The following is a 20,556-nucleotide window of genomic DNA, read 5'->3' as shown; positions in this document are numbered from 1 at the left end:
CACTTCATGTTTCCTTAAATAACGTAACTATCCGACAACGGTCCGGACACTTGGATGATGTCGTCCAGAATACCGAGCAGCATACATAGCACACGCCCATAGAACATTTTGATCACAATAGCCATACATCATTTTGATCACAATAGCCATACATCAACTGAAATCGACCTTTTCCGCAATTGGTAAACGGTCCATTTTAACATGGGTAATGTATCACGAAGCAAATACCGTCCGCACTGACGGAATGTTACGTGATACCACGTACTTAAACGTTTGTGACTATTACAGCGCCGTCTATCACAAAGCGAAAAAAGTGATCCAACTAAAACATTCATATTTTTTTACGTACTACACGAATATGTAATAAAAAATGGGGGTTCCTATCTTAAAAAACGTAGTTGATATCCGTTTGACCTATGGCAGCACCATCTAGCAGGCCAACCCCCTTCAAGCTAAAAGTTCATTCTTTGTAGTTTTTTCATTTGATGCTTATTTCGTGACATATTTGGCCCGGTCCTATCAGTGGACCACCCTGCATAATATAGAAAATTCCAATCCCAAATACAACCTTTTCAGTAATGAAGTGGCTCTAATACTTGAAAGTAACTTCCCAAAAAGAATATATAAAACCCATACTAAAACATCCACTAACAAGCCTTGGATTAAGACTGGAATTAGGATTTCATGCAAATGAAAGAGAGAGTTGTACATTGGGTGTGGACAATATTTCCAGCAAACTGCTAAAAGACAGCTGTAATCAACTCTCTAAAGCTCTACCTCATATATTCAATGCCTCTCAAAATCAAGGTATCTTCCCTGACAGAATGAAGTATGGTACTGTGAAGCCCCCCTCTACAAAAAAGGTGATCCCACAGATGTTTCCAACTATCGTCCTATCTCTCTTGTAACAGCATTTTCTAAAGTCTTTGAAAAATTAATATATGTCAGGATTGTCAATCACCTTGAAAAATTTGCACTAATTAGAAAAAAACAACAGTTTTGTTTCAGATCAGGTATATCTACAACCAAAGCAATTTACACACTTACAAATAATGTTTTAGAATGCCTTGACAAGAAAGAATTACCTGTCGGCATATTCTGTGACCTGACTAAGGCTTTTGACTGCATCAATCACAGAATCCTTTTAGGGAAAGCAGCCCAATATGGAATCTTTGGACAAATTGGTAACTGGCTCAGATCATATCTAGAAGACAGACAACAAAAAATAGTATTTGGTGTTAACAATCTATGAGTAGGAGAGGTAGAGTCTGACTGGGGAACGATACATCATGGATTCCACAAGGGTCAGTTCTTGGTCCCCTCCTATTTATTATATATATTTATGACCTACACCTGTCCTCAAACAGTGCTAGCAATATCACAATGTTTGCAGATGACACAAGTATAGTGTCAGCCAGCAAAACCCCACTGACGCAAAGTTAAATGCCAACCAAGCTCTTGCTAATGCTCTGAACTGGTTCATAACAAATTCTCTAGCAATAAACCCCAGTAAAACAAATTATATGTAGTTCCAATCCAGTTACATAAGCCCAGAAGAGATTAACATTGCACATGAGAGGCAACAGTTACAGAGCATTCAGTGCACAACGTTCCTAGGTGTTCAAATAGATAGCCAGCTCAACTGGGAATTCCACATACAGCAAACTCTAAAAAAGCTTAGCTCAGCAACATTTGCCATCCGAATAATCTAAAAACTGGAGACATCAACGTATCAAAGTCTGCATATTTTGGCTACTTTCATTCAGAGATGTGCTATGGAATAATCTTTTGGGGCAACTCACCACTTCCAAAAAATATTTTTGTAAGCCAGAAAAAAGAAGTCCGAGTTGTATGTAGTGTTCCTCCAAGAACCTCATGTCGCAATCTATTTAAACAGTTAGGTATATTAACCACTACCTCACAATATCTCCTCTCACTCATGGCTTTCACTCTTCTCAGTTCCTCTGAATATGAAACAAATGAGGCATACCATCATTATAACATAAGACAGAAAGCTGATATACACTCTGAACGGAAAAATCTGTCTCTGGTACAAAAAAGGGTAAAGTACACAAGTACAAAAATCTTTAATGCACTCTCGAGTAATATATAAAGTGTCTAAAAGAAAATAAAACACTATTTAAAAAAAGCTAAAGGAACTCCTATTGGTAAAAGTTTCTACTCTTTAGATGAATTCTTCAGCAGATAAATAATTGGAGTAGTAATTCAGATTATTTCCTTTGTCTTTGGATCTGTATTGCTTTTTACCACAACTGTATTTTTGTACTGTATTGTTTATTATCTATATTATATTATTGTATTGTACCAGTTTTGAATCATTCATCTACCATGTATAATATACCACTATATATTGTATTGTATGATATCTATATTGTATCTGCTTTGACTTATTCCACATCCATGCATAATAACGCCATACTGGATCTATGGAATATGTATCTCAAGTAAGTAAATAAATAAATAAACCACAGAAGACTCATCGAGTTTAGCTCCCAAGCCCCCTTTTATACTAAAGATCCATGCTGGTGGCACTTCACGTGATCTTCTGGACATATCTTCTAAATATGCCTGTACCCGCAATCAAGATGTAAACTTCTAGCCCTATTGCTCTTTTTCGTGTGTTGGTGTCTCACAGGAGCCCCCCATGTTCAGAGGAGGTTCAGGGAACAGGGGGTATGAAAGTTGTCCAAAGGTGAATCCACCTGCAATATGTCTGTAATATTGTTCGGTGTGGATCCTCCTTGGAGGTAATCAGCTGACATTATTCTGCTGTCAATACACAGTCTCGCCTTTTTGGGTGTTGATTTCCAGAATGAACCCTCACTCACTCCCTACATTGGCGTCAGAGAGAACCACCACCATATGGCGGCTACAGCAGCAGCAGCAGCAGTGGCGGTGGCAGTGGTGATCGACCTAATGTAGGATGATCAGCCTTGCTACCCCAGATCATACATGGATGGAGCAATACGAATATTCTATAAATGTATATGTATAAATTAATTAAGATTTTGTACAAGAATACTCCCATGTCTTATTCGCCAACCTCCAAAAATCCTAAGACTTATCCTATTTACAATGATTTACGTACATGTATTTAGGTTGGTGTGGGGGGAGGGGAAGGAATGTGTAGTTGGAAAACCTTGAAAACTAGCCAAAACTAGGTAGCTGAAACTGTAGCGACCCACTTTTGTCAGCTATGTGAAGTCATCGGTAGAGCCAGGTGGTGGTTGTTTTCCAGAGTTCAGTAAACGTCAAAGTTTCAAGTGGGCCTCATCTGATACCGAAATGAGCGATACTTTCCTTACTAATTTATCCAAAACTATTTGGTTTTCCACTGCTTGCTCTTCTTGATTGTATATATTGTTATCTGTTGCACTTCGAACAAGGATCAGTTCCTGTTTAGCATGCAAAATGGCTCTCTTATTGTCTCAAAGAACCCCATAAGAGTTTTTAGAGGGACACATATACTATAGTTGTTATTTATCAAACCGTCAATGAATCATCCTGCGTTTTGTAGAACATTCAGTCCGAATTTAATATGCAGATACATAAGTTTTGAGTCTTGACGTGATTCCAACGTTTTTGTTCGGTTGACCTCGACCCTATTAAGTTCATATGGTATCTCTAGTAACAGGATGGCGAATGCATTACTGGTGTGTTACGATGATTCCACTGGTACACTTCTGTCATTCCTCACAAATGATATTCCAACAATAGAAAACTGCTGCTCGGAATTGTTAATTCATCTTTATGCTGAATCAATATTCATATTTCGTCGTTGTTACTAATGTCGTTGATGCAAACGGTTTGTGAGATGTGTATTCCTGACGTTATTTCGAGCGACGCCACTGCGAGGTTTCAGTCCAATTGACTTGAGGAACTCTGCATTCTGGAATGTTATTGCCTTGTCCTTCTTCTGCATAGTGGCGTACTGACTGGTATGTGTGGTGTTTTTAAACCTTAATTCCATGGTTGAGATGTCTTAGATGAAGATGTACCACGATTTCCTCTCCTCGAAAATTGGCTAGCTTCCCGTCCTGGTCAACGATGTTCAACTCGAGATGATCTCATGTCTGAACAGAAAAGAATCCCATGGCTAAGAAATGAGTGCACATACACATGGTATATCACCACAAGGTATTGGCTGCTACAAACTGTTGCTAAAACCCTAAAAATAGAACATGTTTTACGCCATCTCTGTAGGAACAGATACAGTATGCACAGCAGTTCTGTCGATATTTGACCCCCCTACTATACTTAAACATCATGAACATCTTTAGCTGATGTGATAATTCTTCATATAGCAGAACAGGACTTGACTCACTATGTCCTGTTACGCTACATATCCCTGCACTCAAGCTAAAGATGTTGCTTTATCATTTTATTTTATGAGATACATGCACTCCATCTTCAGGCCAGAAGTGGCCCATCGGGACCATCCGACCTCCGTGTCATCCGCAGCCGAGGATGTGGATAGGAGGGGCGTGTGGTCAGCACACCGCTCTCCCAGTGATGGTTTTCTGTGACCGGAGCCGCTACTATTTGGTCGAGTAGCTCCTCAATTGGCTTCATGAGGCTGAGTGCAACCCCAAAAAATGGTAACAGCACATGGTGGCCCGGATGGTGACCCATCCAAGTGCCGGCCACGCCCAACAATGCTTAACTTCGATGATTTGATGGGAACCGGTGTATCCACTGCAGCAAGGCCGCTGCCTTATGAGATACAATTTAGACAAATTTCATGGCGCATAACTGCCTCCTTATTAAATTTCCTTTTGAATTCATTTTATTCCTTATTACATTATTATATATATTAGTATATTTTCTTATATCTGAATTCCAGGTTGTTACTTGGTACCCATTGCACATAATTGTTGCATTACTTTGTTACATCATTAATAAGTGTTCTTAAATAGTATAACATACAGATTCACTTGAATGATTGATTCTACCAGTACACATTGAGTGATTGGTACCCTCATAGATAAAAAAACTTTACACAGTGTTCTCTTACAGCAGGCTTCATGTTTCCTTTTATTAACGTATAACATACAATGGTTCTTTATATTTAAGAGCAAGAACATTAATTCTGTTTCGTATTTCATCAACAACAGGGTACATCTCGAAATTTCAAGTTACAACTGGAGATATATATATATCCTTAATTATCTTTTCTATTTATGTATGACATCACCTATTTTATGTAAGCATTTGTCCTACTAACTTCTACTTAAATTCTTTTCTATTGCATCATAGCTGAACCACTCCAGTTTTGGGTAAGTACTGCACAACTTATTTGCACATGAAAGTGACCCATCCTCAATCATTTTATAAAAGTGGTACAGATCATTTCTCTTGTGAATGGACCTGACCTACAGTATAGATCAGTCACTCCATGACCTGTCTATCAATATAATATCCAATCTGTCATGAATCCACATTCTTTGTATGCCTTATTTTTGTCAGACAGTGCTGGGCAGCATCTTTAACAACCTTATTGTCCAGGAACAAAGTGCTTCATTAACACTTTTCCTCGAATTTTACTCTGTTATGACTTCAACACATTCTTTCTTCTCTCTCTACATATTCTTTGTCCACATAAGTGTTATCGTCATGCACCGATAATACTTCCTATTTTAACCCACCAGATTCTTTTTACATAATTTATGTGGGTCATTTAGCGCATTATACATTACTTCATTGATGTATCAACTATGCTCCTTGAAAATGTGATACAACTAATTTGTGTCCTTTATCAATAAATTTGATTGGAATGCTTTTATCTGAATATCTTTTCTGGATTGATTTTGAACTTTGTCAACACTCAGTTCCACTAATACAGTTGCACTATTGAGTATGCATATTTTATTTGAATAACATATTTCTGTATTTATGGGCGAACTTGGTTTAAAAGGTACTTCTAACTTATAGTCCTCCAGACTGCATCTTAGAGTTATATTGTAAATGGCAAGTATTACATGATGTTTCAGTAAGCAATTTAAAGCTATCAGTACTTGTATAGAGTCTGGATGAAAGAAAGAGGCCCAATTTGTATTGGGATTATTGTTTCTTGTTTCATTAGTTTACTTTTATTTCCAGCTATTCCGACTATATACACTCCAGTTACAGGTAAAATTTCCTTCGTTTTGCATTTGTAGAAATTGCTTTGGATATTAATGAAATTTACGTACCACAGTCAACATATTTCTCTACATTATTCCCACACAAAACTCCAAATACTACAGATTTAAACATTTCCTCATCCTTATGGAGCTCCTCCTCTAACAATCATTTCCTGGTAGATGTTTGTCTGCTGAAAGCTACATAGGGCTCAAATGGTTTAAATGGCTCTAAGCACTATGGGACTTAACATCTGATGTCATCAGTTCTCTAGGCTTAGAGCTACTTAAACCTAACTAACCTAATTACATCACACACATCCATGCCCGAGGCAGGATTTGAACCTGCAACCATAGCAGCAGCATGGTTCTGGACGGAAGCGCCAAGAACCGTTCTGCCACAATGGCCGGCTATATAGGGTCACATATTGGTTGGTCACATCCTGGATCTTGCCTCTTGAGCCCAGGATTCTATCTGTTTTCTGTGATAATCACTGGATAGCTGTTTTGCATCATAACTTGGTTATTATTTGTAACTCTACATGTGGCGCACTAGCCTGCATCGTCGGGTTACTTTGAGTTACAGACACTTGAGACTTAATCTGGTTGTTTTCATTTGATTTTATTTTGCTAGTGTTGTTACCATGTAACCTACAGTACTTATTTTCCTTATTTTTATCAAATGTACCTAAGATTTGAAATAATTTCCCAGTTCTGTTATTACTGTTTCTCACCTAGTCTTGTTGCATTTTATTCTTCTCTGTATTTAATGTGTCTAGCACTTGGATAAACGATAGTAGATCTCCTATGTTCGATGATCCTCTACACCATATTTCTTTCCTTACATAATGTGGTAGCCTTTGTATCAACACTTTAACTAAATGAGTTTCATCTAATACATCTTCTAAATACTTCGCTTTAGTTAAATGCCATTTGATATACTTCTTGTAATTACTCTATGAACTATTGTAGTACTTTGGAGATAAAAGCTGTAAATTAGCTTCTCTTGGCATGGGAAGACCAGTATTTCCTCTTAAACTTCTCCTGGAAATCCTCCCATATTTTAAAATCTTCAGAATGAGCATTATCCCATTCTGCTGTATTTCTGGAAAAATATCTTGACGAGAAATCTATCTTCTTCTGGTCGCTCCACTTACTGGGTAATGATTTATTAAATGCCGGTACTCTTATGAAATAGATTGGGTGAACTTCCCACTCCAGCTTAAAATTGGGTAACTGTTTCGCAAGCTTAAGCTGCTGCTCAATTGCAAATCTTCTACCAGACCCACAGGTAAACCTCCACCATTTCCAAATTGTTTGGTTTTTTTTGCAAGCTATTTTGTGTGTTTGTAACTGCACTCCAAAGTTTTGTAATTCTTCTTCGCAATGTGTAGTATTACCTTCCAAGGTGGTTGAGCTATTCTGTAAACTGATGGCGTCTCTTACAAAATGTTGAAGTTTGCTTTTTAAAGAATTCCTTATTGAAGAGCTTGTTATGCTCTAAAGAGATTACCTGTATATTGGTATAGGAAATCTCAAGTTGTACTTTGTTGACCTTATCTATAACATTACGAAAGGACTGCTTAAACTCCATATTTCCTACCTGATGTACTTTATCAGGTAAGTTTTCTGAGAGACTGTTAACCTTTGTGTCAATATCTGTTGGCTTTGTTGCCTGCTCTGTTATTTGAGCTGTGAATTCCCCTTTTACCGCTTCAGTTACCGTACTACTAATAGTATCGTGTATAATACCCTGTTTTGCTTTCAACGTAGCATCTTCAGTGTATTCTATTGTAATATTTATGGTATCCAGTTTGTGTGTTAACGTTTTAATATGTTCCTCCAAGCTCAGAAAGTCGAAGATAACGTTTCAAAATTTGTGCTCAAATTGTCTACTAGTATTTAAAGGGGCAAACAATTTTTTGTTATTGTCATTATTGTGTTTCCATTTATCATTTAAATCTGCTGTTGTGTGAGTACTAGGTTCTTCTCAATTTTCATTAATGCTTTCCATTAACTGTTTATTATTATCAGCTAGTTTTTGCTTTAACAACTTAAGAATATCACCTCTTTCTGTTTCCGAAACCACGCTTCGTGTCACAACAGGCATTAAGTCGTAACTAAATGTACAATATATATACGTTGTAATTATTCACCGTAAATGACTTTGCGTATAGGTTTTCTTTTTCTCTCCTGTAGATGAAGAACACACAATATAACACGCACACACACACACGCACACACACACACACACACACACACACACACACACACACACACACACACACATACACTATGATAAAATTCACTGCTCACCGCGTGTAGTATCTCGTCGAGTGGTGGCTGCTTCTAACAGCTGAACGCGGTGTGCCGCCGGTGCTGGTAGACTGCAATTAAGGCGGCTATGTGCCGTCCGCGGTCGCATATTGCCTCGAGTTGTTGTGTTCAGATGTTCCTGCAGCGTGCTGCGGGAACGACGATTTCGATGTCTCTCAGATAAGATCTCCATCGAAATTCTTCTTAGTCCATAATTTGAATGGGATTCATCCCTTTTTAGTGTCGGATGACACCATAATATTGCTGATATTGATTAGAAATTTCAATTTAAATTCGCTACTAACAGCATAGATCTGTGTCGTTTGTTTTCTTGTTGCCTGTAGCAATTCTATTTTCATGATATATCTGCTCTTTGTTTATTTGGAAAATTCCAAGTCGCTAACGGTCTTCTTTTGCAGTTTTCTCCGGGAATACTGTCGCCATATACGGTGACAAATAAATAAAATATCCATTTGGGTTTTGGTCGTTGTAGCCATTCGTTTCCAGATGTTTATTACTTAACTGCATTTGCAATTCAGTCCGTTAACATGACGTTAACGCATTCTTTCTTTGTGAGAACTCAAACAAGAGCGCTGCCGATCTGGCAGTAACACAAAAACTTTCTTACATTACAATCTATAAAACAGCATTTGTTTTTCTCCTACGAGATTCCACAATCGCGTTTATTCTGTGCGCATCTTCTGAGTCCACGGACTGCATACTAGACGCCCAGCAAGAAGTCAGTATTCTCCTGGCTCCCATGCACTGCGGCTTCAGTTTCCTCGTACGTCGTACGCCGCCTCTGTAGAAATAGAGAGGGTAAGCACGGTAGTACTGTCGATATTTCACCACCTACTTTACTTACATATGTCGAACATCTTTAGCTGACGCGGCAATTCTTCATACAGCAGAACAGGACTTGACTCACAATGTCCTGTTACACTACAGCTTCTAGCGTGGTATTTTGTAGTCAACGATATCAAAAGCCTTGGATAACTCTAAGAATATATCTGTAACACAGTCATCCTTGTCAAGAGCTCAAAGCACAAATTTTGTGAATTCTGTAATGGGAAATAGCGTACTTATTCTGCTTGCAAAGCGAGACTGCACTTTGTTAAAAAGTGGTGTTTGTTCCTGTTACTCATTAGTCTCTCTTTCAAGATTGATCTAGTTTCTTTGGAGAAAGAGGACACTACTGAAACTGGCCTGTAGTTTTCAATGCTTTCTGCATACTTTTCTTTCGTAAGGGCACGATTTGTGCATGCTTTAGGGACTGGAGAATACTTGAACTGAAGGACTCATTCACTATGTCTGTCAGTGGGACTTGTATGTTCTACGCTCACCTACAGAAGAAAGACGGGAATATCATCTTTTTCTGCTGATTTCTTATTCGTTGTACTCTCGTCCTGACTTCAAGTTCTGTTGTGGGAAACACCATCATTGTGCTTGCACCATGGGTGCTACGTGTATTTTAGGAAGATTTTGCTGCAGTTTCTTTGCAGTCCCAAAGAAATAATCACTTACAAGATTTACCAATTCCTGACGGCTGTCCATTATTCCGTCCACAACTTTGATTTCGACACTATTATACTTCGGTCAGTCGCACTGCTTTGCTTTTATTTTCTGCAAAATACTGTGGCTAACAATAAAGTATATACTGAAATAAACTTAATTCTTGTTTTTTTGGGGGGGGTGGGGGGGGGCATCGTGTATGTAATACTGCAGATGTTGATGTTCGCCTAAATGCTTGATTTATTGCTTGTAATAGATCTTTTAAGGGAAAATAAAAATTCTGTATGGAATAAATTTACTGAGTAGCGGCAAAGAATTAATTTATATACCTGTGATAAGCATAAGAGATAATATCTGAGATAATATTTGTTTCTGAAACAAAAGACAAAAACGTATTATTCTTCTGTTCGGTCTGTTAGAATTTTGAGAGGAACGTCTTAGGGTAATCGACCAGACACTGTACAATTGCTTAGTAGATAAAGTAAGTCATCAAAAGTATCGGTGTTTTATTTAAAATGACAGTATATTGAACCTAATTGCTTGTGTCATAAACAATTTGTATTTGTGTAGTAATATTTCGCAGCAATTAGCGCGAAGATAATTAATGGAGGATAATGCCCACTACCTAACACTTTATTTTTCTTATTAGCGATCTCGTGTTATAGTATGTTTCCTTTCACACCAGCAATCTGAATCTTTTAGACAGCGAAGTCTGATGTTTCCTTGTCCAGTGACCGTACGTTACAAAATAACATTTCAATTGTTTTAATTGCGAGAGCGATTATTCCTTCGAGGCTTTGCAAAAATCAGTAAAAAGAAAATCACCATAAAAGTCAAGCAAAGTTACATTAATAGTAGAACTGAAAGTCTATTTGAGAGACGGCAACTCAAACCTGTAAGCCAAATATTTATCTCATTTCACGTCACCAACAAGCCAACCTTATTGGCGATGTGTGTGAAATGACTATTATAGTTGTATACTAATCTTTATTTTGTTTTAATGTCTCATGCTACAAAACTGTTGATGTTCGGAGAACCACTGGAACCGAAAAGTAAAATTTACCTCATGAGAAAATTAAAAGAATTTACGAGAGAAGAAACAGAAAAGGTAAGGTGCCGCAATGCTCAGTGGCAGCACATTAGCAAGAGTGCTAATGTGTCATAGATTTCATCATGTGAAATGCTGTTTAGTTTGAAGTTGATTCAGTACTTTTCATTTCAAAATTCATATAACTTACACTCACACTACAATAGAGTATAATAATAAAACTTAGAACATTGTTGTAACAAGACGGCTTCGTCTGGCTACATCATTCATATAACATTGAAATGCAGATTCTGACACGGACATCGTTGTAGATAACGGAAACGACCAATGTGTGCTAGAGAATATCACAGTAACAACACAAAACGTAGACAATTATGAAAATCTGTTAGGAAATACACTGAAACTCCAAAGAAACTGGTATAGGCATGCGTATTCAAATACAGAGAAATGTAAGCAGGCAGAGTACGGCGCTGCGGTCGGCAACGCCTATATAAGACAACACACGTCTGGCACAGTTGTTAGATCGGTTACTGCTACTACGCTGGCAGGTTATCACGATTTAAGTGAGTTTGAATGTGGTGTTATAGTCGGCGCACGAGCGATGCGACATAGCATCTCCGAGGTAGCGATGAAATGGAGATTTTCCCGTACGACCATTTCACGAGTGTACCGTGAATATCAGGAATCCGGTAAAACGTAATATCTCCGACGTCACTGCGGACGGAAAAAGATCCTGCAACAACGGCATCAACGACACCTGAAGAGAATCGTTCAAGATGATAGACATGCGACCCTTCCATAAATTGCTGCAGATTTCAGTACTGGGCCATCAACAAGTGTCAGCCCGCAAAACATTCAACGAAACATCATCGGTATGGCCTTTCAGAGCCGAAGGCCCAATCATGTATCCTTGATGACTGCACGACACAAAGCTTTACCTTTCGCCTGGGCCCGACAACACCGACATTGGACAGTAGATGACTGGAAACATGTTGCCTGGTCGGACGAGTCTCGTTTCAAATTATACCGAGCTGATGGACGTGTATGGGTATGGAGACAATCTCATGTATCCATGGATCCTGCATGTCGGCAGAGGACTGTTTAAGCTGGTGGAGGCTCTGTAATGGCGTCGGGTACCCCTGGTAGGTATAGATACGACTCTGACAGGTGACAATCCGTAAGCATCCTGTCTGATCACCTGCATCCATTCATGTCCATTGTGCATTCCGACGGACTTGGGCAATCCCAGCATGACAATGCGACACCCCATACTCTTCTGAGTTTAAACACTTCCGCAGGGCACCAGATGCCCCTGACGTGAACATTATTGAGCATATCTGGGATGCCTTGCAACTTACTGTTCAGAAGAGATCTCCACCCCCTCGTACTCTTCCAGATTTGTGCACAGCCCTGCAGGATTCATAGTGTCAGTTCACTCCAGCACTGCTTCAGACATTAGTCGAGCCCATGCCACGTCGTGTTTTCTGTATGCTCGCAGGGTCCCTACACGATATTAGGCAGGTGTACCAGTTTCTTTGGCTCTTCAGTGTATGTTTAGTAGGGTGAATGAAGCTATGTCAGAGCCTTTGATGGGGGCCGACGTATTATTGTTAGACGCGAAGGCTGTGGTGAAGCCTGCGCCATCGGTACACATCACTGACCTGTTGCAAATCATGTTAAACAAACTGGGCACGCTGGACACAATCCAGACTAAACTGAATAACATGCAAACTGATCTCACTACTTCAAAACCCAGACATGACGATATGAAAACAGTATTAGTCAGACTGCGAAACAGTAACACTGCACCAAACGCCAAAGTTGATGAAATAAATACTCGACTCACTGGTCAGGTTAAAGGCTTACACACACAGATTAAAACAGTGAGCAAGAGGGCCAATCAACTGCTAAAACTGAAACTTTGTTTAATCAGAAAAATAAATATGAGAATCAGCAAAGTTACTAGTATCTGATGTCGAGAAATTATGTTCTAGTCGCGATACATTAAGTAGACAAATAGTAAATGTGGCTGAGGTGTACGCTTCTGTAAACATACGTGTCACAGAGCTAAATACCAAGGTAGATACCTTAGCAAATACTTTGAAAGACAGTTTGCAATTAGAAATCAAAAATCACTTTCGTCAAGTTAACAAAGATTTTTACACTTAACTGGACAAGAAGGATAAGTATTATGAAAGTTGTTTACAACAGAATTTGTCTATGATTGTCAATGATACAGTTAAAGAAATTTTGAAGAGTGATACACATAGTGTACATTTTCCACCACAAACCGACAGACACGTAAACAAACAGTCAAGTGATTACTTACCTAATGAGTAGACAAAACATGTGAAAAGTAACTCATATGCAAATGAACAGAATGGTTATGATTTTAATGCTACTCGTAGATATTCTAATGAGCCCGTTCAGCAGCAAGAAGTGTACGAACATGTACCGCCGTCACAGAGTAGTAATACAAATACCGTCTTCAATGTATATGGGAAATGAGCATATTTTAAATCAGGGAGCAGGAAATGGATTGGCACAAATGTTACAGGATGAAAGTTTATTAAAATACAGGCAATTCCATGTCTTCATCCATGAAAAGGGAACAGTACATCCAGTTGTTTTCCTCAAAACTTTTAGAAACGCTTTTCCCTGTACGTGGGCAGATGGGCAAAAGGTATGTTAATCGTCGGATTATTATAAGATGAAGCAGCTGTTGTTGTTGTGGTCTTCAGTCCTGAGACTGGTTTGATGCAGCTCTCCATGCTACTCTATCCTGTGCAAGCTTCTTCATCTCCCAGTACCTACTGCAACCTATATCCTTCTGAATCTGCTTAGTGTATTCATCTCTTGGTCTTCCTCTACGATTTTTACCCTTCACGCTGCCCTCCAATGCTAAATTTGTGATCCCTCTATGCCTCAATATGTGTCCTACCAACCGATCCTTTCTTCTAGTCAAGTTGTGCCACAGATTCCCCTTCTCCCCAATCCGATTCAATACCTCCTCATTAGTTACGTGATCTACCCACCTTATCTTCAGCATTCTTCTGTAGGACCACATTTCGAAAGCTTCTATTCTCTTCTTGTCCAAACTGGTTATCGTCCATGTTTCACTTCCATACATGGCTACACTCCATACAAATACTTTCAGAAACGACTTCCTGACACTTAAATCTATACTCGATGTTAACAAATTTCTCTTCTTCAGAAACGCTTTCCTTGCCATTGCCAGTCTACATTTTATATCCTCTCTACTTCGACCATCATCAGTTATTTTACTCCCTAAATAGCAAAACTCCTTTACTACTTTAAGTGTCTCATTTCCTAATCTAATCCCCTCAGCATCACCCGATTTAATTTGACTACATTCCATTATCCTCGTTTTGCTTTTGTTGATGTTTATCTTATATCCTCCTTTCAAGACACTGCCCATTCCGTTCAACTGCTCTTCCAAGTCCTTTGCTGTCTGTGACAGAATTACAATGTCATCGGCGAATCTCAAAGTTTTTATTTCTTCTCCATGGATTTTAATACCTACTCCGAATTTTTCTTTTGTTTCCTTTACTGCTTGCTCAATATACAGATTGAATAACATCGGGGAGAAGCTACAACCCTGTCTCACTCCTTTCCCAACCACTGCTTCCCTTTCATGCCCCTCGACTCTTATAACTGCCATCTGGTTTTTGTACAAATTGTAAATAGCCTTTCGCTCCCTGTATTTTACCCCTGCCACCTTCAGAATTTGAAAGAGAGTATTCCAGTTGACGTTGTCAAAAGCTTTCTCTAAGTCTACAAATGCTAGAAACGTAGGTTTGCCTTTTCTTAATCTTTCTTCTAAGATAAGTCGTAAGGTTAGTATTGCCTCACGTGTTCCAACATTTCTACGGAATCCAAACTGATCTTCCCCGAGGTCCGCTTCTACCAGTTTTTCCATTCATCTGTAAAGAATTCGCGTTAGTATTTTGCAGCTGTGACTTATTAAACTGATAGTTCGGTAATTTTCACATCTGTCAACACCTGCTTTCTTTGGGATTGGAATTATTATATTCTTCTTGAATTCTGTGGGTATTTCGCCTGTCTCATACATCTTGCGTGAAGCAGCTATATGGGCATATAACGTAGCCGATCGTTGTACAAGGTGTACAACTTTGCTTCCGACGTTTTTCCCCAACATTTGAGGCTTTAATGAAACAAATTGGTTACACATGTATCATTTAAAGTATTTTCCATCGCTGGCCGCTACTTTCTCCCATCTTTCGGGCAGTGTACGAATCCTGCGTCGAAAAAATTGTTCATCTCTTGAAGCGATCCACGAATCGATACAATTTGTGACTCCTTCATGAGATCGGAAGTGTTGGTCATCCAGGTCATGCGCCATTGATCTAAACAGGTGATAGTCAGAGGGATCAATGTCTGGAGAATACGGCGGCTGGGGTAGGATTTCGCGTTTTAACGTTTCCAAGTACGTTTTGACCTCTTTTACAACGTGGGGACGAGCGTTGTCGTGCTGCCAAATCTCCTCGCTGTATTGCGGCCGTTTGTCTCTTAATGCTCTGCTCAAACGCATTAATTGCGTCCGATAACGAGCACCTGTGATTGTTTCACTTGGTTTTAACACCTCATAGTACACGACGCCGAGCTGGTCCCACAAAACGCAGAGCATGATCTTGGAGCCGTGAATATTCCGTTTGGCCGTCGACGTGGAAGCATGGCCGGGATATCCCCATGATTATTTTCCGTTTATGGTTGTCGTAATGAACCCATTTCTCTTCCCCGGTGACAATGCGACGCAGAAATCCCTTCCGCTTTTGCCTCTGAAGCAGCTGTTCACTAAAACCGTTCAACGTCTCTTGGTTTCAGCTCACACGGGACCCAAGTTCGTTCTTTCTGAATCATGCCCATAGTCTTGTGACGTTTTAAAATGGCTTTCTGTGTCACTCCCACTAATCGTGCCCGAGTTTTCACTCAGCAATGTCTCCAATTCTGCATCTTCGGAAACATTCTCTCTTCCAGCACTATGCCGGTCTACGACGTTAAAATCACCGTTCTTGAAGCGTTGAAACCACTCACGACACTTTCTTTCACTAATAGCGTCCTTACCATTTGTACTTGAGAGCATTCGATGAGACTCAGCCGCTATTTTCTTCATGTTGTTGTTGTTGTGGTCTTCAGTCCAGAGACTGGTTAGATGCAACTCTCCATGCTACTCTATCCTGTGCAAACTTCTTCATCTTCCAGTATTTATTGCAACCTACATCCTTCTGAATCTGTTTAGTGTATTCATCGCTTGGTCTCCCTCTACGATTTTTACCCTTCACGCTGCCCTCCAATACTAAATTGGTGATCCCTTGATGCCTCAGAATACGTCCTACCAACCGATCCCTTCTAGTAAAGGTGTGCCACAAATTTCTTCTCTCTCAATTCTATTCAATACCTCCTCGTTAGTTATGTGATCTACCCATCTATTCTTCAGCATTCTTCTGTAGCACCACATTTGGAAAGCTTCTATTCTCTTCTTGTCCAATCTATTTATTACATGGCTACACTCCATACAAATACTTTCAGAAATGACTTCCTGACACTTAAATCCATATCTCGATATTAACAAATTTCTCTTCTTCAGAAACGCTTTCCTTGCCATTGCCAGTCTACATTTTATATCCTCTCCACTTCGACCATCATCAGTTATTTTGCTCCCTAAATAGCAAAACTCATTTACTACTTGAAGCATCTCATTTCCTAATCTAATTTCCGCAGTATCACCCGATTTAATTCGACTACATTCCATTATCCTTGTTTTCTATAATATTGTCCTCAAGAACATCGCCCTTGTATAGACCCTGTACATACTCCTTCCACCTTTCTGCTTTCCCTTCTTTGCTTAGAACTGGGTTTCCAAGTGAGCTCTCGATATTCATACAAGTGGTTCTCCTTTCTTCAAAGGTCTCTTTAATTTTCCTGTAGGCAGTATCTATCTTACCCCTAGTGATATGCGCCTCTACATCCTTACATTTGTCATCTAGCCATCCCTGCTTAGCCATTTTGCACTTCCTGTCGATCTCATTTTTGAGACATTTGTATTCCTATTTGCCTGCTTCATTTACTGCTTTTTCATATTTTCTCCTTTCAACAATTAAATTAAATATTTCTTCTGTTACCCAAGGATTTCTACTAGCCCTCGTGTTTTTACCTACTTGATCCTCTGCTGCCTTCACCAGTTCATCCCTCAAAGCTACCCATTCTTCTCCTACTGTATTTCTTTCCCCCATTCTTGTCAATTGTTCCCTTATGCTCTCCCTGAAACTCTGTACAACCTCTGGTTTAGTCAGTTTATCCAGGTCCCATCTCCTCAAATTCCCACCTTTTTGCAGTTTCATCAGTTTTAATCTACAGTTCATAACCAATAGATTGTGGTCAGAGTAACATCTGCCCCTGGAAATGTCTTACAATTTAAAACCTGGTTCCTGAATCTCTGTCTTACCATTATACAATCTGAGACTTTCCAGTATCTCCAGGCTTCTTCCATGTATACAACCTTCTTTTATGATTCTTGAACCAAGTGTTAGCTATGATTAAGTTATGCTCTGTGCAAAATTTTACCAGGCGGCTTCCTCTTTCATTCCTTACTCTCATTTCATATTCACCTACTACATTTCCTTCTCTTCCTTTTCCTACTATCGAGTTCCAGTCACCCATGACTATTACATTTTCGTCTCCCTTCACTACCTGAATAATTTCTTTTATCTCATCATACATTTCGTTAATCTCTTCGTCATCTGCGGAGCTAGTTGGCATATAAACTTGTATTACGGTGGAAGGCGTGGACTTTGTGCCTATCTTGGCCACAATAATGCGTTCGCTATGCTGTTTGTAGTAGCTTACCCACACTCCTATTTTCCTATTCATTATTAAACCTACTCCTGCATTACCCCTACTTGATTTTGTATTTATAACCCTGTATTCACCTGACCAGAAGTCTTGTTCCGCCTGCCACCGAACTTCACTAATTCCCACTATATCTAACTTTAATCTATCCATTTCCCTTTTTTTAATTTTCTAACATACCTGCCCGATTAAGGGATCTGACATTCCACGCTCCAATCCGTAGAACGCCAGTTTTCTTTATTCTGATAACAACGTCCTCATGAGTAGTCCCCGCCCGGAGATCCGAGTAGGGGACTATTTTACCTCCGGAATATTTTACCCAAGAGGACGCCATCATCATTTAACCATACAGTAAACAAAACAGTAACACATCCCGCAAATGACGAGAATAAGGCTCGTAAACTGACATTTTCAATCAAGAACAAATTTATGGTGCAGACACAAGTCGACTAATATTTGTATGAAGTTATGCTGAACGAAGTCGAAGCTATGAACAATTCGAGACAGCTTTTCTGAACAAATTCTGGTCAGCTTCGGTTCAGGAGCGGCTTCGAAAAATGGTGTTCGAACCGGAACCATTCAATTCACGGCAAGGTAATCTACATAGTTACTTTGAAAAGTATATGAACATGACACATTACTGGAATGATCCCGTGTCTTCGCGAGACGTAATCCGTGTATTAAAAACACGATTACCATTCCACATAAAGAAAAAGTTAATACAGGAGCCACATCATGATGTAGAACAGTTTGTTTCGGTCTTAGATTCACTTGATATCATTAATGAAGACATGCGTAGTGCGCGGAATAACAGTTATGGCACACCTCAGTAAGAAATGCAAACAGCGCAGATTAGCCGACCCAGTCCACATGCGCAGGATAATGTCAACAGCATGGCACAACAAAACATGAAAACATATCTGAATGCATACAATAATGACAACGGCACGAATTGAATGTAGGCAATCCAAACAAAAAACGAAAAGCCAGTAACAATAACAACTATCGACATGGAAATAATTACAGTTACAGTCAACATAACACGCAAAACTCAACATATCAAAACAATCCGCAACTACAGTAATACAGAAACAATTATGGACATGATGGTTTCTCATACTTTAATAACAAGCAAAGTCATTGGCAACTACCACCAAGTAAAACGCAACAAGACAGTAAATTAATGAATCACTGTCAACGAAGCTACAATAATATGACAAATCAAAACACGACACAACACGCACCAAGGCAACAAAACGGTGACTCGAACAGACAATATCCTACTGTAAATATTGTGGAGGTGGCGAGTGAAGTCACTAGAAGAACCACACATTCGACAAACTAAATGTCACAACTTACCCCAGGTGGTGACTGAGGAATGCGTGGGGGACGTTGATACAATAACAGACATGGTTGACGCACGGAATGGAGAACAGTGCACAAATGCAAGTATAACTAGCGATGGAAACAAAACACACATACTTTTACTAAGGTTCAATCATGATGCAAGTTTAACAGACGAGCTATTTGGGAATCATAATCAGTGCCTATCACCAGCAAAAGAGATCACTCTAGCAACGACTAAAAGTATTGCAGGTGGTACAATTATGATTGATACGGGAGCGGCGATTAGCGCCGTATCTCACAATTTTTAAAAACAAACGACTGAATCAGGATCAATACCTGAATTTCCTGTTCAAAAATGCCGAATCTTGACTGCGGTCGGATGAAAATCAAATAGGGTAAGTAAGCAAATATTTGTGACTATGGAAGTAGGAAATCGTACAATAGAATGGCCGTTCCTTGTCGTAGAAAACCTGGTCATGTAGAAAACCTGGTCATAAATTGCCTGACTGGCCTAGATTTATTAAGAGAGAAGGACAGTATAATTGACTTTCCACTTTTTGATGAAGTACAACGGCACTCAAATCGACATTTGTCTGAATAAGCAGACACTGAACCACAATAAACACTGTTCGTGATACAAGATCCAGTTAGTATGTGAACAAGATGATGTTACTATCAATGGACCTGTATTTTAACATGAGATGGAAGACCTACAATCCCTAACTAATGATAAAGTAAATGAAACTACAGCTATCAACAAGCAACAACAAGAATCGCTACACAGATTATTACTAAACTACGTCTACATATTTACAAAGAAACCAGGTGTGATCAATGTGTACAGGGTGACACTTCTTGAACTATATGAAATAATGTGGTCAGTAGTGTTTTTACATTTTGGGGCGTGCACTGCAGCTGTAGCGGATATAAAACTAAATACTGACAAACTTATTTGTGCACTGTTATACAGTTATTAAATTTAGTAGTTTTCAGCGGTGTTTCGTGCCGTTTGTGGTGAAATAACGATTTAATAAACTTTTAGAAACGTTCGCTCGCTGTGTTTTTTAGAGTTTTCTGTGCGTTGAGGTCGTTGCGTGCTTATTTTTTTAAACTGACGTTCCTTATTGTTTGAAATGAAATATTTCAGTAGAATTTTCATTCAGTGTTTTAACTTCGTTTAGTACTCCATTGGGCGTTTGAATTTTTTCGTTTTAGCTAATAATTTTGTGAAGTTTTCTTGGTGTTGGTATTAGCTGTGGTGTAGTAGTATTAATACAAGTAGTTGCTTTCTTAGAAGACAGA

Source organism: Schistocerca piceifrons, chromosome 4, assembly GCF_021461385.2.
Source record: "Schistocerca piceifrons isolate TAMUIC-IGC-003096 chromosome 4, iqSchPice1.1, whole genome shotgun sequence".
NCBI lineage: Eukaryota > Metazoa > Arthropoda > Insecta > Orthoptera > Acrididae > Schistocerca > Schistocerca piceifrons.
Note: the sequence above shows the minus strand (reverse complement) of the source record.